The 24728-nt window shown below is 40.3% G+C and overlaps 1 protein-coding gene across 3 annotated transcripts in view; it reads left to right on the top strand.

Moving 5' to 3' along the window:
• add3a (adducin 3 (gamma) a) overlaps positions 1-24728 on the top strand; it is a 328092-nt gene that overhangs the window by 20248 nt on the left and 283116 nt on the right. Inside the window, exon 2 of one of the 3 annotated variants that reach the window (XM_061880494.1) lies at positions 19070-19198. The exons of the other annotated variants lie outside the window; for them this stretch is intronic. The gene's annotated coding sequence lies outside the window, so the exon portion shown is untranslated. The remainder of the gene's footprint in view (positions 1-19069; positions 19199-24728) is intronic. 3 annotated transcript variants of the gene reach the window in all.

The raw sequence follows: 24728 nt of genomic DNA, 5'->3' as shown, positions 1-24728 counted from the left end.
TCATTCAAGGCTAAGGCAAAATATTGAGATATATATCGTGTATTGCGATATGGCCTAAAAATATCACGATATTAAAAAAAGGCCATATCGCCCAGCCCTAGTTCATCCACCACCTGTTTCTTCTCCTGCTCACAAAGATCTGGGCACAATCTTATCGCTGAAGTCGTAACATGGCTCAAGCACTTTCAGCATGTGTTTAAAACCCTCGTTTTGCACAAGCGAATATGGCTTCATGTCTGCATCTATAAACACAGCGATTAAATGGCGTGGGGCGTTCAGGGTCCTCTGTTGCTCCGCTCGCCAAGACCACGCTGTGTGTGGACTGAGCATGCGAACAACTTTATTTTTATTTTTCATAAATCAACCGCGGATCCATGTGCCGAACCGAAGATATTGATCCGAACAGATCATGTATCAATGTTGATCCGTTGCATCACTAGTGATGGGGGACAAAAAAAAATAAAAATAAATAAAGCCTCTTTGGGTATTTATTGCCCTAATTAAAACCTCAACGTCAATCCGATATAGAGAAACCGTGCAGCCGTAATGCATGTGCTCCTACGTACCAGTCTGCCCCACAACAAGAGGATAGAGAAAAACAAGGAAGTTATCGACTGCAGCAATTGTCGTGAAAAGCTCTTCGGGTAAAACTTGACCATATAAGGAGATATCTGCTGACGTCACCATTGCAGGGAAAAAACGCCACAAATTTGGCAAATTCCGTTCAGCTCGTTTGTATGCCTCTATTGTTCGGTTTCAAATTTTCGAGACTTATGCAGATCCGAAATACACTAAAACAGGTACCATTATGTAAGAAAGGTGTGATTTGATTATAATTTGAATTATTATATGTTTTTTATTTTTGCCTTCTTGTAATTTTCTGCTTAGCAGTTTGAATTGCATTGTGTACAATTTGTGCTCTAAAAAAAACTTGCCTTGCCTTAAAACATTTAGAAAATGTTTTGCAGTTAAACATGTTATAATTGCCCAAACTGATTTTTTTGGGTGGTGAATACCAGTTGTTCGCTTAATGACTCATTATCACATGACTGTTTTTCCTCAGTGTTTTACATTCCTTCCTTCACGTGTACGTATGTGTCTTTGTGTGTGTGTGTGTGTGTGTGTGTGTGTGTGTGTGTGTGTGTGTGTGTGTGTGTGTGTGTGTGTGGTGTTATTGTGGTTAAATGTGTGTTCTAGTTGCGAGCAGTCTCACAGTGATACAAGATGGGGTGTATTGGTCACATGGTGACCACAAACCCATAAAAACACATTAGCTCAAGAGGCAACACTTTATCTTGGGGGTCAAACCGCGGGCCAAATTTGGCCTGCCGTGTAATTTCATTTGGCCCTTGAGAAAATATCAAATTGACATCAGAGCTGGCCCACTGGTATTATACAGCGGCGTTACCGCTGTAACACCGCATTCACGTAATATATGCGACTTCTACACACATAAATGATTGCAAGGCATACTTGGTCAACAGGTCACACTGAGGGTGGCCATATAAACAACTTTAACACGGTTACAAATATGCGCCACACTGTGAACCCGCACCAAACAAGAATGACAAACTCATTTGGGGAGAACATCCGCACCGTAACACAACTTAAACACAACAAAACAAGTACCCAGCCCCCCTTGCAGCACTAACTCTTCCAGGACGCTAGAATATACACGCTCTGTCACTAACAAACCCTGCCCACCTGAGCCCCGACATTAATGAACTATCATCCAAGATGGCAGGTATCTGGCTTGGGCACATCAGATTAGATCAGTGTGTCGCAAACTGAGCAGTGAAAAAGGCCTGAATGGATGATTTATTCATTATTTTATTTTCAAATTTATCAGCCTGTGGAAAAAGTTTATAGATAGTAATTTATTGATTCCTTTAGGTTGAGTTTGCTCAGGAAAATTAAGTAGTCTTGCTACTTCAAGGCTTGAATGTTTGATTCATATTGCTCATTTGTAGTGGTCTTTCTTGAACTATTTGGAAAAAAAGATATAAACATAACTAAAAAGTTGTTGAAAAATAAACGAGTAATTCAATTATAAATAAATATTTGTACACATAGAACTTAAAGTGCCCTCTTTGGGGATTTTAATAGAGATCCATCTGGATTTGTGAACTTAATTCTAAACATTTATTCCCCAAAATAATAAATCTCTAACATCAATATTTATGGAACATGTCCACAAAAAATCAAGCTATCAACACTGAATATTGCATTGTTGCCTTTCGTTTCACAGTTTATGAACTCACATTCATATTTTGTTGAAGTACTATTCAATAAATATATTTATAAAGGATTTTTGAATTGTTGCTATTTTTTAGAACATTTTTGAAAAATCTCACGTACCCCTTGGCATACCTTCATGTACCCCCAGGGGTACGCGTACCCCCATTTGAGAACCACTGATCTAATGCACACAGAAATATACCTCAAGTTGATGATTAATTCAATTAATCTATTACATATCCTATTCAAACAATCCATTGCTCATGGTCTTTGCAGCACTGTAGCATTAAAATATTTTTTTTGTGCAATTGAGTTCTGGAAAAGTTACAATATACTCATGTCCTCACACAACCTGAAGTAAAGTGCTGCACGTGCATGCATGCATGCACACAGTCGGGGAGGCAGCGTGCAGTTCTGTCCTGCACAATTGGCTGATTCATTAGTGCCTCCTCGTGTCGCGGATAGAAAAGTGACAGCAAAGTAACAGCTCAGCTTTTTGTAGATACATGACTTGACAGTGGTCAACACCGCATCTTTTTTGTCCCCCTCAAGCATCCATTAAGCTGGCTGGATGATTTTAAATGTTTCTTTAGCCAATATCTGAAGATCTATTATTAATGATTTCTGTGTATATCTCATACAGTGTTATGAATTGATTTGTCAATCATTGAAAGTATTTGATTTGTTTTTATTTTGGAGATTAACAAGTCATAATAAAGAAAAACAAATATGGACGACACGCTTAATCATTCCTACTGATCACTTTTCCCATAGAATAGCCTAAATCAGTGGTTCTCAACCTTTTTCAGTGATGTACCCCCTGTGAATTTTTTTTTTAATTAAAGTACCTCCTAATCAGAGCAAAGCATTTTTGGTTGAAGAAAAGAGATAAAGAAGTAAAATACAGCACTACGTCATCAGTTTCTGATTTATGAAATTGTATAAAAAAAGATATAAAAATAACTAAGAACTTGTTGAAAAATAAACAAGTGATTCAATTATAAATTAAAGCTGCAAGCAGCGTTGGTCGGGTCCGCCTTTGGCTGCTGCCCCCGAGACCCACGGCCGGATAAGTGTTAGAAGACGCCTTGGAGCCACTATTTTGAGAATCTAATGCATTGTGAAAGTAATGCAGTTGTTGTATTGAAGTGAAAATATCAAACTTCCTGTTGATTTTTGCTAAAGTATGTTAATTATTAAAATGTAGGTCTAAGTGAGACCTACATAGTGTTTTTTGTTTCATGTCTCTCTGACATTCCTACCGGAAGTTACAAGCAGTTTTGTCTGTGTTTTCTTCCTAGGAGCAGTTTGTCCGTGTTGTATTCTTAGGGCGGCGGTAGAGCGCAATTTTGAGTTTTGAGGTTAGGTTTTTTCATCAGATCGCAATTTTTGCCAGACCTGATGTGTGTGTCAAGTTTGGTGAGTTTAGAAGCATTTTAAGGGGGTCAAATAACAGCTCAAAGAGGCAAAAAAGACCTTTTTTAGGAGACTTTGCACAGGGGTTCTTTGAAGGCGCGTAAAATCAAAACTTGAAAACTTATCAAAACTCTGTTCTATACTTTTAATCAGAAAGGTTCAATCTCTCTCCTGTGCGAGTTTGAAACCAAAACAACAAACGCACTCAGAGGAAATAATGTTTGAAGAAAGGTGACCGGTTTTTACAAAACTTTTGTTTTGAAGGGGGGATTGCAAACTTCCTGTTGATTTTTGTTGGGGGTTGTCAATCTATGAAATGTAGGTCTAAGCGAGACCTACATAGAGGTTTTTGTTTCATGTCTCTCCGACATTCTTACCGGAAGTTACAAGCAATTTTGTCTGTGTTTTCTTCCTAGGAGCAGTTTTTTCAGTGTTTTATTCAAAAATAGCGCTAGAGCGCAATTTTGAGTTTTGGGGTTTGGTTTTTTCATTAGATCGCAATATTCGCCAGTCCTTATGTGTGCGCCAAGTTTGGTGACTTTTGAAGCATTTTAAAGGGGTCAAATTACAGCGCAAAGAGGCAAAAATGGCATTTTTTGCAAAAATTTTATTTTGAAGGGGTTTTTGCCAACTTCCTGTAGATTTTTGCTGAAAGAAGTGAGTGTATGAAAATTGGTTCTCAGTCAGACCTACATAGGAGTTTTAGTTTCATTTCGCTATGACATTCCTAACAGAAGTTACATGCAGTTTTGTCTGTAATTTTTTCCTAGGGGGCGCTAGAGCGCAATTTTCATTTTGGGGTATTGGTTGCTTAATATGTTGGGAAGGTTTGCTATACCGACGTGTGTGTAAAATTTGGTGAGTTTTGAAGCATGTTAAGGGGGTCAAATTACAGCGCGTAGGTGCGGAATAATAATAAAACACAGCAGTTTCAATAGGGTCCTTGGCCCATGGCAAAGGTCTCCTGTTGAGTCCTTTGCCATGGGCCAAGGACCCTAATAAAGATTTCTACACAAAAAAGTAATCATCAACTTAAAGTTCCCTCTTTAGGGATTGTAATAGAGATCCATCTGGATTCATGAACTTAATTCTAAACATTTCTTCACAAAAAAAAGAAATCTTTAACACCAATATTTATGGAACATGTCCACAACAAAATCTAGCTGTCAACACTGAATATTGCATTGTTGCATTTCTTTTCACAGATCATGAACTTACATTCATATTTTGTTGAAGTATTATTCGATACATTTATTCATAAAGGATTTTCGAATTGTTGCTATTTTTAGAATATTTTTGAAAAATCTCACGTACCCTTTGGCATACCTTCAAGTACCCCCAGGGGTACGCGTACCCCCATTTGAGAACCTCTGGCCTAAATCACATTTCCAGTGAGCATTTTTACGACAGCTTTGACAAAAGAAACAAATATTACATTGTAACAACTGTATTCTTGGCATTCTCATGCATTTCAAATAGAAGTACAGCCGGTATTATTGCTCTACCTAGTGAGTAAATTGGCACACTACAGCTGATTGAACACAAAAAAGACTGTCAAGTACCTTTTTACCTAATTTTCTTATTTTTATTTTTTTTAAGTCAGTAATACTTTATTTTTTAATCTCATTAGTTAGGCTCCTTTTTATTTAGCTTTATTTGTTTATTATAAGGTTAATGTATATAAATTGTTTTTAATCTTCATAACATATTTTATGTGTTTTATCCTCTTTCTACTCGAGGTTCTTATACTATTTTGCATGTTTTATTGATTTTAGTTTTCAGCGTTCCTCAGAGGGAGCCCTCTGCGTCAGGGATTTTCGGCCATGGCGCTTAGTGTCAGCGTCCTGGTGGCCGTGGTCTGGTGATCTCCTGGTACAGAGGGCTCCTGTGATAGTGCTTCTTCACCTTGCTCCTCTCTACTCAGCCATGCATTCATTTGTGTGTGTTTGTTTTAGTGTTGTCCCGATACTAATATTTTGGTACCGGTACCAAAATGTATCCATCCATCGATTTCCTACCGCTTATTCCCTTTTTTGGGGTCGCGGGGGGTGCTGGCGCCGATCTCAGCTACAATCGGGCGGAAGGCGGGGTACACCCTGGACAAGTCGCCACCTCATCGCAGGGCCAACACAGATAGACATACAACATTCACACTCACATTCAAACACTAGGGCCAATTTAGTGTTGCCAATCAACCTATCCCCAGGTGCATGTCTTTGGAGGTGGGAGGAAGCCGGAGTACCCGGAGGGAACCCACGCATTCACGGGGAGAACATGCAAACTCCACACAGAAAGTTCCCGAGCCTGGATTTGAACCCAGGACTGCAGGAACTTCGTATTGTGAGGCAGACGCACTAACCCCTCTGCCACCGTGAAGCCCACCAAAATGTATTTCGATACTTTTTCGTTACTTTTCTATATAAAGGGTACCACAAAAAATTGCATTATTGTTTATTTAAAAAAAAAAAAATCTTAGGGTACAATAAACATGTTTTTTATTGGATGTCGTAGTCGTAATGATTTGTGCAGTCCTTTGAGACATTTGTGATTTGGGGCTATATAAATAAACATTGATCGATTGATTGATTGAAAGTTTGTCCTTAAATAAAATAGTGAACATACAAGACAATTTGACTTTTAGTAGTACATAAGCAAACAGAGGCTCCTAATTTAGCTGCTGATATATGCAGTAACATAGTGTGTCATTTTCCATCCTTTTAATTTGTCAAAATGATTAAGGACAAGTCGTTACAGGATCATACATTGGTCATATTGAAATTCCTCATGTGTCCAGGGACATATTTCCTGAGTTTATAAACATAATATATATTTTTTTAAATGAAAGATTTTGTCGATCTAATCCTAGTAATATCGACTAGACACACTCCTGTACTTGGTATCATTACAGCGGATGTCAGGTGTAGATCCACCAATGGCGTTTGTTTACATTTTGACGTTGGTGAGCTACGGTGTGTAGTGAAGCACGTTTAGCTATTCCTCGTCCTGCAGGGATGATACTTGTAAGAAACTTACTTTATTTGTCGCCATGGAGACCAGGATTACTGATTTAGAAGTAGCTAAAACACTGCCGACTGGGGCTGGATTTTAGCTAGCCGTGTCTTAAAGCACCTCTTCCTGAGGGCGTTTCAGTGTTATAACTTCACCTTTATCGTTAGTTTTTACGCCAAAATACGTCCGTTCTCCCTTTCATGTCTACACACTGTGTCTGCTTGCAAGTACTCTGTGATTGTACGCTGCCGAACATGCTCGTCTCCTCGTAAACCAGTAATGACACGACGTGACAACGACGGGGGGGGGGGGGGGTGTTGTTGACCGGTACTTTTCAGAGGCGGTATATTACCAAATATGATTCATTAGTATCACGTTACTATACTAATACCAGTATAACGTACAGCACTAGTGTGTTTATTGATGGGAAATGTTGGTCATAGAGGTACAGTATTGTTTTTAAGTCTATAAAGCACTTGGTGTTGCATTTCTTCTATGTATGAACGCTTTGTAAATAACTGTTAATTGATTGAAGTATTGTTACATACTCAAAGTTCGTACATCCACACGCACATTTACTGTACAAACATACATAGACACATTCTGTACATATACAAGTACATATACATACATACACTCAGGCACATAATCACGTTTCATCAAACATATTAACGTTGTTGGCAGGGGTGCCCACACTTTTTCTGCAGGCGAGCTACTTTTCAATTGACCAACTCGAGGGGATCTACCTCATTTATATATATATCATTTATATTTATTTATTTATGAAAGAGACATTTTTGTAAACAAGTTAAATGTGTTTAATGATAATACAAGCATGTGTAACACATATAGATGTCTTTCTTTCACGAAGACAAGAATATAAGTTGGTGTATTACCTGATTCTGATGACTTGCATTGATTGGAATCAGACAGTAATGATGATAACGCCCACATTTTCAAATGGAGGAGAAAAAAAGTTGTCCTTTCTGTACAATACCACATGAAAGTGGTTGGTTTTTGGCATCTAATTCATCCAACTTCCATACACTTTGCAAGAAAAACATTGGCGGCAAATTCCGTAGCTTGCTTGATTGACATTCACGGCACCCGAGGGTCTTGTGAGATGACGCTGGCTGCTGCAAGATCATTATTATGAAAAAGTGACAGCTGAGGAAGGCGAGAAACACTTTTTATTTCAACAGACTTTCGTGCCGTGCCTTCCGTCAAAACTCTAAAGGCCGACTGCACATTTCCTATCTTCACAATAAAAGCCCTGCTTCATGCTGCCTGCGCTAACAAAATAAGAGTCTCGGAAAGCTGGCGTGCACATCACTTGTGCACGCCAGCTTTGTGAGGGATCGCTTGTGCACGCCAGTTTTCCGAGACTCTGTATTTAGTTAGCGCAGGCAGCATGAAGCAGGGCTTTTATTGTGAAGATAGGAAATGTGCAGTCGGCCTTTAGAGTTTTGACGGAAGGTACGGCGCGAGAGTCTGTTGAAATAAAAAGTGTTTCTCGCCTTCCTCTCGGTCATATTTTCATAATAATGATCTTGCAGCAGCCAGCGTCATCTCACAAGACCCTCCGGTACCGTGAATGTCATTTAAGTGACGTCTTGGTGAAGATTGATGATCACTAATTTTTAGGTCTATTTTTTTTAAAAGCCTGGCTGGAGATCGACTGACACACCCCCCGCGGTCGACTGGTAGCTCGCGATCGACGTAATGGGCACCCCTGCCCTAGGGGAAACTGGGTAACACATGGCATATTGACAAAGCTTAACCTATTGTTACTATAACAATCTACAAGGTTAATATAGGTTGCTTCTCTTTCTTCCCCTCCATTTTTCAGTATTCCTTTTTTATCCGTAGTTATCCTTACGTATATGTATTGTTGCATTAGAACAACTGTATTGTTGAAAATAGAGGTAACTTATGGGTATTGTTCATTATCAGTAGCGCTATTTCTATTGGTATTTGTAATCCTCCATTTGTAGTGTAAAAATGCTCATTGTCATTTCTGTATTATTATTCATTTCGCTAACTGCTTCTTTGCTATCACTTTTACCATCATATTTGTAAATATCCTATTTGCGGTTTTTGTCTTTGACTCTGTCTAATCCCCCTCTTGTCCCCACAATTTCCCCCTCTGTCTTCCTTGTTTTTGTTTTTCTATCCCCTCCTGCTGCACCAAATGATAATATAAATACATTTAATAAAGTCAACAAGAGAAGTATCCTACGCTTCTCTTTTGTAAAGTAAATCCGAACAGCCGATATGGGCATCTACATCAACTATGTGATTTGCCTGAGAAGCTGGACAGGACACACACAAAAAAAAGAAAAGAAAAAGAAGTATTGGTAAAAGAAACAAAAGAATGACACGTGGTGAACAACTCCAATGTTTCCTGGTGGGCTATAAAAAAAATAAAAGTGGCAACATTAATGGATCCAAAGACATACACCTGGGGATAGGTTGATTGGCAACACTAAAATTTGCCCTAGTGTGTGAATGTGAGTGTGAATGTTGTCTGTCTATCTGTGTTGGCCCTGCGATGAGGTGGCAACTTGTCCAGGGTGTACCCCGCCTTCTGCCCGATTGTAGCTGAGATAGGCGCCAGCGCCCCCCGTGACCCCCAAAAGGGAATAAGCGGTAGAAAATCGATGGATGGACATTAATGGATCTGCCATGAAAATGTGCAGAGAAGTTGTGTTGAAGTTGTGTTCATAACTTTTATGGACAGAATTTCTAGGCGCAGTCAAGGCGTTGAGGGGTTCCGGTTTGGTAACCGCAGGATTAGGTCTCTGCTTTTTGCAGATGATGTGGTCCTGATGGCTTCATCTGACCGGGATCTTCAGCTCTCGCTGGATCGGTTCGCAGCCGAGTGTGAAGCGACCGGAATGAGAATCAGCACCTCCAAGTCCGAGTCCATGGTTCTCGCCCGGAAAAGGGTGGAGTGCCATCTCCGGGTTGGGGAGGAGACCCTGCCCCAAGTGGAGGAGTTCAAATACTTAGGAGTCTTGTTCACGAGTGGGGGAAGAGTGGATCGTGAGATCGACAGGCGGATCGGTGCGGCGTCTTCAGTAATGCGGACGTTGTACCGATCCGTTGTGGTGAAGAAGGAGCTGAGCCGGAAGGCAAAGCTCTCAATTTACCGGTCGATCTACATTCCCATCCTCACCTATGGTCATGAGTTTTGGGTCATGACCGAAAGGATAAGATCACGGGTACAAGCGGCCGAAATGAGTTTCCTCCGCCGTGTGGCGGGGCTCTCCCTTAGAGATAGGGTGAGAAGCTCTGCCATCCGGGAGGAACTCAAAGTAAAGCCGCTGCTCCTTCACATCGAGAGGAGCCAGATGAGGTGGTTCGGGCATCTGGTCAGGATGCCACCCGAACGCCTCCCTAGGGAGGTGTTTAGGGCACGTCCAACCGGCAGGAGGCCACGGGGAAGACCCAGGACACGTTGGGAAGACTATGTCTCCCGGCTGGCCTGGGAACGCCTCGGGATCCCCCGGGAAGAGCTAGACGAAGTGGCTGGGGAGAGGGAAGTCTGGGTTTCCCTGCTTAGGCTGTTGCCCCCGCGACCCGACCTCGGATAAGCGGAAGATGATGGATGGATGGAAGTTGTGTTGAGCAACAATAGTTGGCAGTGGGCTGTGTCTCTTCCACAGTCTACACTGCTGTCAGGCAGACGTCATCATCATCATCATCATTTATTTTTATTCCTTTCATGAAAATGCATATACCGTATTTCCTTGAATTGCCGCCGGGGCGCTAATTATTTTAAAACTTCTTCTCACTCCTGCGCTTACCAAAGGCATGCGGTAAAAGTAAGCATGCGCTAATTATTTCAAAACCTCTTCTCACTCCGGCACTTTCCAAAGGTATGCAGTAAAAATTTGAGTGTGATGTAAGCTTGGACCTTAAATCCTACTGAATAGCTCTTAATCTTACCTTTATGCGATTTCAAATTACCGGTATTGAAATCAGCCTCCTCCATTTTGAAAATGATGACAGGGGAAGTGTCCCTCGTGACATCACGAGTTTGACCAGGTGGTAATACTAAGCATGCGCTAATTATTTTGGGAAGCGAGTTTGACCCGGCAGTAATTCAAGGCAGGCGCATACTATATGCCCTGCGGCAATTCAAGGAAATACGGTATACAAACCACGTACAAATGACAATTTCATTGTTTTTTTTTGTTTCTTATACATTTCCATGATGAGAAACGAGCAGATGGAAGAATACTATTCTTATATTTATCTGCCCCCTTTTTAACACAAATTATTTCAGAACACTTTATAACTGTTCCCTCAACCAACACCCGAACTCCAACATACTTTTTAAATTTCCTTTAAACATTTTCACAATGACACGTCCAATCTAAAATCAAAATTCAGTTTGATACAAATCCAGTTTTCTCTTTTTATAACTCTTTTTAAATTCAAAGATATTCTTACAGCTTTTTGAGTCTTTGTTTTGAGAATTCCATGCTTTCACAAGCACATTTGTTTCAAATTTGTTCGCACTCTTGGATGTTTAAAGTCATACGGCCTTCTGTGGCTCTCATCTTCAGATGTGAACACAAATAACTTTTGCATGTCCTTCAGAAGGACTTTATTTCTCGCTTTGAACATCATTAATAGAGTATTCAATTCTACAATGTCTTTTAGTTTTAGTAATCCTGACCTAATGAAGAGTGGATTTGTGTGGTTTTTATATACAGTGGGGCAAAAAAGTATTTAGTCAGCCACCAATTGGACACGTTCTCCCACTTAAAATGATGACAGAGGTCTGTAATTTTCATCATAGGTACACTTCAACTGTGAGAGACAGAATGTGAAAAATAAATCCAGGAATTCACTTTGTAGGAATTTTAAATAATTTATTTGTAAATTACGGTGGAAAACAAGTATTTGGTCAACCATTCAGAGCTCTCAATGATGGAAGGAGGTTTTAGCTCAAAATCTCACGATACATGGCCCCATTCATTCTTTCCTTAACACGGATCAACCGTCCTGTCCTCTTAGCAGAAAAACAGCCCCAAAGCATGATGTTTCCACCCCCATGCTTCACAGTAGGTTTGGTGTTCTTGGGATGCAACTCAGTATTCTTCTTCCTCCAAACACGACAAGTTGAGTTTATACCAAAGTGGATACATGGATGAAACAGCAGAGGATTGGAAGAATGTCATGTGGTCAGATGAAACCAAAATATAACTTTTTGGTATAAACTCAACTCGTCGTGTTTGGAGGGAGAAGAATACTGAGTTGCATCCCAAGAACACCACACCTACTGTGAAGCATGGGGGTGGAAACATCATGCTTTGGGGCTGTTTTTCTGCTAAGGGGATAGGACGATTTATATGTGTTAAGGAAAGAATGAATGGGGCCATGTATCATGAGATTTTGAGCCAAAACCTCCTTCCATCAGTGAGAGCTTTGAATGGTTGACCAAATACATATTTTCCACCATAATTTACAAATAAATTATGTTAAATGTGAATTCCTGGATTTTTTTTTCACATTCTGTCTCTCACAGTTGAAGTGTACCTATGATGAAAATTACAGACCTCTGTCATCATTTTAAGTGGGAGAACTTGCACAATCGGTGGCTGACAAAATACTTTTTTGCCCCACTGTACGTGAAGCCTTGACCCCTACTTGGCGCGCTCCGAGAGCAACTTCACAGATAAACATAGACTAAATTTGAGGTTCTGTGCGGCACAAGTATTTGAACATTGAAGTTCAATCAATCAATCAATGTTTATTTATATAGCCCCAGATCACAAATGTCTCAAAGGACTGCACAAATCATTACGACTACAACATCCTCGGAAGAACCCACAAAAGGGCAAGGAAATCTCACACCCATTGGGCAGGGAGAATTCACATCCAGTGGGACGCCAGTGACAATGCTGACTATGAGAAACCTTGGAGAGGACCTCAGATGTGGGCAACCCCCCCCCCCCCCCCCCCCCCCTCTAGGGGACCGAAAGCAATGGATGTCGAGCGGGTCTAACATGATACTGTGAAAGTTCAATCCATAGTGGCTCCAACACAGCCGCGAGAGTTCAGTTCAAGCGGATCCAAGACAGCAGCGAGAGTCCCGTCCACAGGAAACCATCTCAAGCGGAGGCGGATCAGCAGCGTAGAGATGTCCCCAACCGATACACAGGCGAGCGGTCCATCCTGGGTCCCGACGAGCGGTCTATCCTGGGTCTCGACTCTGGACAGCCAGTACTTCATCCATGGTCATCGGACCGGACCCCCTCCACAAGGGAGGGGGGGACACAGGAGAAAGAAAAGAAGCGGCAGATCAACTGGTCTAAAAAGGAGGTCTATTTAAAGGCTAGAGTATACAGATAAATTTTAAGGTGAGACTTAAATGCTTCTACTGAGGTAGCATCTCGAACTGTTACCGGGAGTGCATTCCAGAGTACTGGAGCTCGAACGGAAAACGCTCTATAGCCCGCAGACTTTTTTTGGGCTCTAGGAATCACTAATAAGCCGGAGTCTTTTGAACGCAGATTTCTTGCCGTTGTTAATTGCACATGTAGGCAACGCACGCAAAATATTGCACAATTTTCAATCAAACATGAAACTGTACCCACAACTGTGTGGCTATATTCTTTGCAGGAATGAATCAGGTAGTGGTAGAGGGATGAAGCCTGAAGTTATTCTGGGCTCAAATGTGGTAATTTGATTAAAGTCTCTGTCACAGTGTGCATTTAGACCCTAATGAGCTCCTCCTGACCTTGTGGACTCATTACATGAAGGGCCAGGTTTACTTCTGTCACATGAGGTTACAGTCAAAATGGGAATTAAAGTGGCAACCCCCCCACTTCCATGCCCACTACTTTTACTGGAACGGCTGATTGCTTTTGATTTTAAGACTATGAACTTGTGTTGTAGCGATACCAATATTTTTATTCCGATACTTTTCGGTACTTTTCTTAATAAAGGGGACCTCAAAAAAATGCCATTGTTGGCTTTATTTTAACAAAATATATTAGGGTGCATTAAACATAAGTTTCTTATTGCAGTTAAGTCCTTGAACAAAAAAGTGAGCATACAAGACAACTTTTCTTTTAGTAGTAAGTAAACAAACAAAGGCTCCTAATTAGTCATATGCAGTAACATATTGTGTCATTTATCATTCTATTATTTTGTTAACATTATTAAAGGCCTACTGAAATGAGATTTTCTTATTTAAACGGGGATAGCAGGTCCATTCTATGTGTCATACTTGATCATTTCGCGATATTGCCATATTTTTGCAGAAAGGATTTAGTAGAGAACATCCACGATAAAGTTTGCAACTTTCGGTGCTAAGAGAAAAGCCCTGCCTCTACCGGAATTCGCAGACAATGACGTCACAAGTGTGGGGGCTCCTCACATATTCACATTGATTTTAATGGCAGCCTCCAACAAAAAGTGCTATTCGGACCAAGAAAAGGACAATTTACCCATTAATTTGAGCGAGGATGAAAGATCCGTGTTTGAGGATATCGATAGCGACGGACTAGAAAAAAAAAAGAAAAAAAAACACGATTGCATTGGGACGGATCCCGATATTTTTAGACACATTTACTAGGATAATTCTGGGAAATCCCCTATCTTTCTATTGTGTTGCAAGTGTTTTAGTGAGTTAAATAGTACCTGATAGTCGGAGGTGTTTGTCCACGGGTGTGTTGACACCAGTGTCTCAGGGGAGTCGACGGCAGCTGTGGACAGGGCAAGCTCAGCTTTTTCTGCGGTAAGAAGCAACTTTTTAACCACGATTTTCTCACCGAAACCTGCTGGTTGACATTCCGTCGTGTTTCATGTTCACTTGACCGCGCTCGGATCCATAGTAAATTTTCACCTCCAGGAATTTTAAACAAGGAATCACCGTGTGTTTGTGTGGCTAAAGGCTAAAGCTTCCCAACTCCATCTTGCTACTTTGACTTCTCCATTATTAATTGAACAAATTGCAAAATATTCAGCAACCCAGTTCTCCAAAATACTGTTTAATTGTGCCGTTAAAGCAGATGACTTTTAGCTGTGTGTGTGCGTAGCGCTCATACTTCCTAAAAACCGTGACGTCTTGCGTACACGTCATCATTACACAACGTTTTCAAGACGAAACTCCCGGGAAATTTAAAATTGCAATTTAGTAAACTAAAAAGGCCGTATTGGCATGTGTTGCAATGTTAATATTTCATCATTGATATATAAACTATCAGACTGCGTGGTCAGTAGTAGTGGGTTTCAGTAGGTCTTTAAGGACAAGTCGTAGTAAAGGAATTATTAATCTACTTGTTCATTTATTGTTAATATCTGCTTACTTTCTCTTTTAGCATGTTCTATCTACACTTCTGTTAAAATGTAATAATTCTTATTCTTCGGTTGTTTGGATACTTTACATTAGTTTTGGATGATACCACACATTTGGGTATCAATCCGATACCAAGTAGTTACAGGATCACACATTGATCATATTCAAAGTCCTCATGTGTCCAGGGACATATTTCCTGAGTTTATAAACATAATATACATTTAAAAAAACGAAAGAAGATGTTGTGATGCCCAAAAAAAATTGACTTAATTGTAACCTAATTTTATGGTTTTGCCTCTTTGTGATGTTAAGTTCCTGTTATATAGTATATGCCTTGAGCTCTTATTTTGAAGGAGGTATGTCACCTATTTTTATGGTTTTGCCTGTTTGTGATGTTAAGTTCCTGTTGTACAATATATGCCTTGAGCTCTTATTTTGAAGGCGTGGAGAATGGAAGTGGTGTCACCTTGGAGTGGAGCGGAGGTTTCGAAAAGAGAGAAAATAAAGTGGTCCTCGTGTAAAACTGGAACATCCGCTCCACTCTAACGTGACACCACTTCCGCTCTTTGCGCCTTCAAAATAAGAGCTCAAGGCATATACTGTATAACCGGAACTTAACATCCTAAAGAGGCAAAACCATAAAAATAGGTTACATAATCATATTAGTATCGACTATGCACGCGCCTGTACTTGGTATCATTACAGTGGATGTTAGGTGTAGATCCACCAATGGTGTTAGTTTACATTTTGATGCCGGTGAGCTACGGTGTGTAGTGAAGCATGTTTAGCTATTCCTCATTCTACAGGGATGATATTTGTAAGATTACTTTGTCACCATGGAGACCATGATTAGTGATTTAGAAGTAGCTAAAACACTGCCGACGGCGGATGGACGTTAGCCGCTTGCTAGCCAGCCATGTCTTACAACATATTTTCCTGAGGGCGTTTCAGTGTTGTAACTTCACCTTTATATTTATTTATTAAGCTAAAATGCGTCCGTTCTCCCTTTTCTGTCTACACACTGTGTCTGCTTGTAAGTACTCTGTGATTGTGTGCCGTCGAACATGCTCGTCTGCTCGTGAACTAGCAATGTCACAACGTGACTTCGAAGCGGGCGCAGGGGGTTGTAGTACAGTACCGAAAACGATTCATTAGTATCGCAGTACTATACTAATACCGGTATACCGTACAACCCTACTATATAGTATCACTGGCATCTAAAAGTCTTCCATAATTGTGAATGCCATTAATGTACTCCTTTTAAATCAGGGGTCTCAAACTCAATTTACCTGGGGGCCACTGGATGCAGAAACTGGGTGACGCTGGGCCGCGAGAAAAGATTTCTTAAAAAATCTAACATGCACTTTTTAATGAATTCACCTTCTATGAATGGCTTTCCTGCCCTAGCAACATACTTGCCAACCCTCACGATTTTTCCGGGAAACTCCTGAATTTCAGTGAACCTCCCGACAATCTACCGGTGCAACCATTTTCCTGAATTTGTCCGAATTTTCACCCGGCCGACATTACTAAGGGCTGCCGTGACTGCACTGCCTTTAACGTCCTCTACAACAGTGGTTCTCAACCTTTTTTCAGTGATGTACCCCCTGTGAACATTTGTTTAATTCAAGTACCCCCTAATCGGAGCAAAGGATTTTTGGTTGGAAAAAAAGAGATAAAGATGTTGCGATCCGCTTTTCGAATCACATCTTTTGTCTGTTTTTTGAGTCTTTTTTGGTTTTTTGATTGTTTGGACTCTTCCGGTACTAAGTTTGTATGTGCACTTCCTGTTTTTGTTACCGTGGTTCCTCATTTGTTCCACCTGCCATGCCTTTTGACGCACACCTGATGGCAATTGTTACTTTAGTATTTAAGCCTGCAATCTACCTCAGTTCGTCCTTGGTTCATCACTTGCTATATGCAACACGCACGTTTTGATTTTCTCTAAGTCCTTGTCGTTTGCTTCACCCTTGCTCCTGATGGGTGCTGGTTAGCGCCTTGCATGGCAGCTCCCTCCATCAGTGTGTCAATGTGTGGGTGAATGGGTGAATGTGGTAGTGTCAAAGCGCTTTGAGTACCTTGAAGGTAGAAAAGCGCTATACAAGTACAACCCATTTATTATTATTATTATTAAGTTACGTCTTAGCTTCTGTGCGCTCGGCACACGCTTCTGTGGACACTTTAAACTTGATGCTAGTTTAGCATTAGCTTGTCGTGCGCTCCGGCACGCCTTTTCTTTGCTGTTTTGTACAAGTGTTCTTTTACCTTTTTGCATTAAACCAGTTATTGTAATAGAGATCCATCTGGATTCATGAACTAAATTCTTAACATTTCTTCAAAAAAAAAAAATCTTTAACATCAATATTTATGGAACATGTCCACAAAATATCTAGCTGTCAATACTGAATATTGCATTGTTGCATTTCTTTCACAGTTTATGAACTTACATTCTTATTTTGTTTAAATATTATTCAATAAATATATTTATAAAGGATTTTTGAATTGCTGCTATTTTTAGAATATATTTTTTTAAATCTCACGTATCCCCTTGGCATACCTTTGAGTACCCCAAGGGATACGAGTACCCCCATTTGAGAACCACTGCACTAGGTTTTATTAATCAGGGTGACTGTTTAGCAAAAAATATACCTGTATGCAAAACACAAATGTCCACTGCAGAGGACGCTGGTTCAATACATATTGTGTGTATTTGTCTAAACTGAAATGTCTAATATTAATATACAAATTTCACTTCCATTGTCTTCTGGTTGTTGTTGAGAAAATTGAGATGTTTACTGTCGCGACTTGATGAAGAAAGTTATGATTCGTCAATGAACGGTGAATTTACGTGCTGATCTTGCATGCCTTGTTTAATCCCCAAAAACTGCTCTTGTTCTTCCTTTCTTCAAGAAAAGAGGCGTTGCAGAAATGTCTGACGAGCTGTCAGACTCATAAATAATCTAGAGGCACATCTTCTTCTAAACCCGCTGACCTTCTGTACATTTGCCTCAAACATGGGCTAATGTTAGACATGGTATCCAGCGAGGGTGCCTGACAGGATATATTTTGGGAGTGGCATGTAGTCTGTGTCTTAGAACGAGGAATTGTTGGTCCCTCTTACTGATATTGTTGAAGATGCTCAGAATCATGTAGACATTCATAGAATGGGACGGTGTGGCGCAGTGGTAGAATGGCCGTGCGCAACCCAAAGGTCCCTGGTTCAAATCCCACCTAGTACCAACCTCGTCACGTCCGTTGTGTCCTGAGCAAGACACTTCACCCTTGCTCCTGATGGGTGCTGGTTGGCGCCTTGCATGGCAGCTCCCTCCATCAGTGTGTGAATGTGTGTGTGAATGGGTAAATGTGGAAGTAGTGTCAACGCGCTTTGAGTATCTTGAAGGTAGAAAAGCGCTTAGAAGTACAACCCATTTATCATTTATTTATTAATTAATAAATATCAAAGTGAAGGGGTTGCATTAGTGCATTAGTACGTAGACCAGTGGTTCTTAACCTGGGTTCGATCGAACCCTAGGGGTTCGGTGAGTCGGCCTGAGGGGTTCGACGGACACTCCGCCGCGGAGTTCAAGACACACCCGACTCATCGAGCAAATAAAAACTTCTCCATATCGGCGTACTATGGATACGGCCCCAGCAGAAGCCCCAGCAGGTGTGTAATTTGTTGTGAGTTTATGCACTGTGTTGGTTTTGTTCTTTGAATAAGGTGATGTTTACGCATGGCTCATTTTGTGCACCGGTAAAAAAAAAAAAACTTTGACTTGAATTAGAAAAAAATATATATATTTTTCACTAAAGAAGGGATCAGTGAATGCACATATGAAACTGGTGGGGTTCAGTACCTCCAACAAGGTTAAGAACCACTGACCTAGACCTAAAATTTACCATGAATTGATTAATGTGGACCCCGACTTAAACAAGTTGAAAAATGTATTCGTGTGTTACCATTTAGTGGTCGATTGTACGGAATATGTACTGTACTGTGCAATCTACTAATAAAAGTATCAATCAATCAATCAATCAAACCACTAGAATTATTACACTTGAGACTTTACTGTTATTATTTTTACACAGAACTAAAGAGAAAGGTCTGCCTCCTGTCCAGCTAATGGTTCTTTGAGGAAAAATAGAGGATTGGCACAACGCATTTCTGAGAGAATACCTGGAAAACATGAACGCACGACTGCCACGCCGAAAAGCCGAGTAAGCAGACAATCCCTTTCACTTTAAAACTGAGCAGTTTACACTAGATTGGCTGGATTATGTCTCTCCATAATCCACCTTCTTGGGTTTAAATAATTGATTGTGAATTGATTCACGCTCAGCTGGCTCACTTGCTTTTTCTGCCACCCAACAATCACTGTCTGCTTTGTTTGCATTGATCGTCAGCATTAATGCCAAGGTTTTGTTTTTGTGCTCACTAACTGACGTGTTAAAACTACAGCAATTAATAACAAATTTGAGGTTTGCTGGTGAGCAAACGGAGCAAGTTACCATAACAACAACGTTTAATTTAAGGTATTATTTTTAAGAGAAAATGTTAAGTCTTTAGCACATTGAATGGAACCTCTGGGTTCAAACGCAATTAGTTTAGGGATGTTGGTAAACATCCAATTGGTTTACATACAGTGGGGCAAAATAGTATTTAGTCAGCCACCAATTGTGCAAGTTCTCCCACTTAAAATGATGACAGAGGTCTGTAATTTTCATCATAGGTACACTTCAACTGTGAGAGACAGAATATGAAAAAAAATCCAGGAATTCACATTGTAGGAATTTTAAAGAATTTATTTGCAAATTATGGTGGAAAATAAGTATTTGGTCAACCATTCAAAGCTCTCACTGATGGAAGGAGGTTTTGGCTGAAAATCTCACGATACATGGCCCCATTCATTCTTTCCTTAACACAGATCAATCGTCCTGTCCCCTTAGCAGAAAAACAGCCCCAAAGCATGATGTTTCCACCCCCATGCTTCACAGTAGGTATGGTTTTCTTGGGATGCAATTCAGTATTCTTCTTCCTCCAAACACGACGAGTTGAGTTTATACCAAAAAGTTATATTTTGGTTTCATCTGACCACATGACATTCTCCCAATCCTCTGCTGTATCATCCATATGCTCTCTGGCAGACTTCAAATGGGCCTGGACATGCACTGGCTTAAGCAGGGGGACACGTCTGGCACTGCAGGATTTGATTCCCTGTCGGCGTAGTGTGTTACTGATGGTAACCTTTGTTACTTTGGTCCCAGCTCTCTGCAGGTCATTCACCAGGTCCCCCCGTGTGGTTCTGGGAATTTTGCTCACCGTTCTCATAATCATTTTGACCCCACGGGATGAGATCTTGCGTGGAGCCCCAAATCGAGGGAGATTATCAGTGGTCTTGTATGTCTTCTATTTTCTGATAATTGCTCCCACAGTTGATTTTTTCACACCAAGCTGCTTGCCTATTGTAGATTCACTCTTCCCAGTCTGGTGCAGGTGTACAATTCCTTTCCTGGTGTCCTTCAACAGCTCTTTGATTTTGGCCGTAGTAGAGTTCGGAGTCTGACTGTTTGAGGCTGTGGACAGTTGTTTTTTATACAGATAACGAGTTCAAACAAGTGCCATTAATACAGGTAACGAGTGGAGGACAGAAGAGCTTCTTAAAGAAGAAGTTACTGGTCTGTGAGAGCCAGAGATCTTCTTTGTTTGAAGTGACCAAATACTTATTTTCCACCATAATTTACAAATAAATTATTTAAAATTCTTACAATGTAAATTCCTCAATTTTTTTTCTTCACATTCTGTCTCTCACAGTTGAAGTGTACCTATGATGAAAATTACAGACCTCTGTCATCATTTTAAGTGGGAGAACTTGCACAATCTATGGCTGACAAAATAATTTTTTGCCCCACTGTATGTGAAATACCTGTTTCCAAATTCCACCGGAAATTATGGCAATACGAACAATCTGTTTCATCACATAACTTTTAACTAATCACGGCTGTAACACTTTGCGTGTATTATTTTGTCCTTTCACGATTGAGGCTGTTGCCAAAAAGGCAAAAAAAAAAAAAAATTGTGCTATATTAACTACAGTCGTGGTCAAAATTGTACATACCATATTATTTGGAGTATAAGTCGCTCCGGAGTATAAGTCGCACCTGCTGAAAATGCATAATAAAGAAGGAAAAAACCATAAATAAGTCGCACTGGAATATAAGTCACATTTTTGGAGAAATTCATTTGATAAAACCCAACACCAACAATAGACATTTGAAAGGCAATTTAAAATAAATAAAGAATAGTGAACAACAGGTGAGAAGGTGCCTGGTATGTTAACGTAACATATTATGGTAAGAGTCATTCAAATAACTATAACATATAGAACATGCTATACGTTTACCAAACAATCTGGCACTCCTAATTGCTAAATCCGATCAAATCTTATACGTCTATCAATCAATCAATCAATCAATCAATGTTTATTTATATAGCCCCAAATCACAAATGTCTCAAAGGACTGCACAAATCATTACGACTACAACATCCTCGGAAGAACCCACAAAAGTGCAAGGAAAACTCACACCCAGTGGGCAGGGAGAATTCACATCCAGTGGGACGCCAGTGACAATGCTGACTATGAGAAACCTTGGAGAGGACCTCAGATGTGGGGAACCCCCCCCCCTCTAGGGGACCGAAAGCAATGGATGTCGAGCGGGTCTAACATGATACTGTGAAAGTTCAATCCATAGTGGCTCCAACACAGCCGCGAGAGTTCAGTTCAAGCGGATCCAAGATAGCAGCGAGAGTCCCGTCCACAGGAAACCATCTCAAGCGGAGGCGGATCAGCAGCGTAGAGATGTCCCCAACCGATACACAGGCGAGCGGTCCATCCTGGGTCCCGACGAGGGGTCCATCCTGGGTCTCGACTCTGGACAGCCAATACTTCATCCATTGTCATCGGACCGGACCCCCTCCACAAGGGAGGGGGGGACATAGGAGAAAAAAGAAAAGAAGCGGCAGATCAACTGGTCTAAAAAGGAGGTCTATTTAAAGGCTAGAGTATACAGATGAGTTTTAAGGTGAGACTTAAATGCTTCTAGTCTCTTACATGAATGAAATAAATAATATTATTTGATATTTTATTAATGTGTTAATAATTGCACACATAAGTCGTTCCTGAGTATAAGTCGCACCCCCGACCAAACTATGAAAAAAAACTGCGACTTATAGACGGAAAAATGCGGCATACTTGTAAAGAACATAATGTCATGGCTGTCTTGAATTTCCCAAAATTTCTACAACTCTTGTTTTTTTGTGATCGAGTGATTGGAGCACATACTTGTTTGTCACAAAAAAACATTCATGAAGTTTGTTTCTTTTATGAATTTATGGTGGGTCTGCTGAAAATGTGACAATCTGCAGGGTCAAAAGTATACATACAGCAACATACATGATTTACAAATGTTACGATCCAATAAAATTAGCTTCATAGCTTCATGGCATGGCCTCTTTACTTCATGTGAGTGATTATGATTGACGACACCTTTTGATTTCTCTTAGCCCAGGGGTCTGCAACCTGCGGCTCTTTAACGCCTTCATAGTGGCTACCTGGAGCTTTTTCAAAAATGTATGAAAATAGAAAAAGATTGGGGAAAAATACATTTTTGTTTTAATAGGTTTTCTGTAGGAGGACAGTGTGACACAAACCTCCCTAATTGTTAGAAATCCCACTGTTTATAATAAACATGATTCTCTGAGAGCGCTGTTTTGTCCTACTAATTTTGGCGGTCCTTGAACTCGCCGTAGTGTTTACATGTATAACATTCTTCAGAAAGACATATTTTATGCCACTCATTCTTTCTCATTTTGTCCAGCAAACTTTTTATACTTTGTTGATGTTATTGACCTGTGTTGAGTGCTTATCACGCATATTTGGTCAGTGCTTGACTGCAAGCTAATCGATGCTAAAAGGCTATTTAGGCTAACTGTCTGAGAAAGACATATTTTATGCCACTCATTCTTTCTCATTTTGTCCAGCAAACTTTTTATACTTTGTTGATGTTATTGACTTGTGTGAGTGCTTAACACGCATATTTAGTCAGTGCATGACTGCAAGCTAATCGATGTTAAAAGGCTATTTAGGCTAACTGTCTGAGAAAGACATATTTTATGCCACTCATTCTTTGTCTCATTTTGTTCACCAAACTTTTTATACTTTGTTGATGTTATTGACTTGTGTTGAGTGCTTATCACGCATAATTGGTCAGTGCATGACTGCAAGCTAATCGATGCTAACATGCTATTTAGGCTAGCTGTATGGACATATTGCATCATTATGCCTCACTAGTCGGTATATTGGAGTTAATTTAATTTCCTTTACTGATGTCCTATGTGTATTTAATTTATATCTGCATGTCTCATGACATTATCTGTATGTAATATTGGCTGCATGTCTGATAGTTGTTTGTTCGCCGTGTTGTTCCAGACCACAGCAAACGTAACCCAGCTTGCAAAGATTGTTGTAAATCCATTAGAAGAAGACAGCTTACCGTTTATTTTAAGTTGGACACACACATCTATGCCTTTGGCCATTCTAAACCACTAATTTAAGGGAGTTATCTTACCCTCTGAGAAGTCTGCATTTTAATAATATTTTTCAATGTTGTAAAAATGTGTAGAATAAATTTTACATTTCAACATATCTGTCAACGGAGGTTTGTGTCAACGATACATGGTCATTTTGATAGTAGGCTAATATAGACACTTACTGTATATCATGTGTCGACTTCATTATATCACTTATAGAATGCTTTTAATATTTTGCGCCTCCAGACAGACTTTTTTTTGTATTTTTGTCTAATATGGCTCTTTCATCATTTTGGGTTGCAGACCCCTGTCTTAGCCCATATATGTGATGCAGTCATTAGACTCGGTTACAAACGCGACAATGGGAAAGCCAGAGGAACTCAGCAAAGTCCTGAACGATTCAACGGCTTGAACAAGTCAGGAAAGTCACTTAAAGCCATTTCAAAGTAACTCAATATCCCAAGAGCAACTGTGCAGACAATTGTTTGTAAGTATAAAGTGCATGGCACAGTTTTGTCACTGCCACGATCAGGAAGAAAAATGCAAGCTATCACCTGATGCTGAGAGAAAATTGGTTAGAATGACCAGGAGTCAACCGAGAACGACCAAAAAGCAGGTCTGCAATGAATTGGAAGCTGCTGGAACACATGTATCAGTGTCCACAGTCAAGCATGGTGGTAGTAATATTATGCACTGGGCCTGTTTTGCTGCCAATTGAACTGGTGCTTTACAGAGAGTAAATGGGACAATGAAAAAGGAGGATTACCTCCAAATTCTTCAGGACAACCTAAAATCATCTGCTCGGAGGTTGGGTCTTGGGCGCAGTTGGGTGTTCCAACAGGATAATGACCCCAAACACACCTCAAAAGTGGTAAAAGAATGGCTAAATCAGGCTCCAATTAAGGTTTTAGAATGGCCTTCCCAAAGTCCTGACTTAAACCCAATTGAGAACATGTGGACAATGCTGAAGAAACAAGTCCGTGTCAGAAAACCAACACATTTAGCTGAACTGCACTAATTATGTCAAGAGGAGTGGTCAAAAATGTAACCAGAAGTGTAGTGAAGCATGTTTACCGTATTTTTCGGAATATAAGTCGCTCCGGAGTATAAGTCGCACCTGCCGAAAATGCATAATAAATAAAGGAAAAAACATACATAAGT

This window comes from Nerophis ophidion, linkage group LG20 (assembly GCF_033978795.1).
Source record: "Nerophis ophidion isolate RoL-2023_Sa linkage group LG20, RoL_Noph_v1.0, whole genome shotgun sequence".
NCBI lineage: Eukaryota > Metazoa > Chordata > Actinopteri > Syngnathiformes > Syngnathidae > Nerophis > Nerophis ophidion.
Note: the sequence above shows the minus strand (reverse complement) of the source record. Positions and strands in the feature narration are given on the sequence as shown.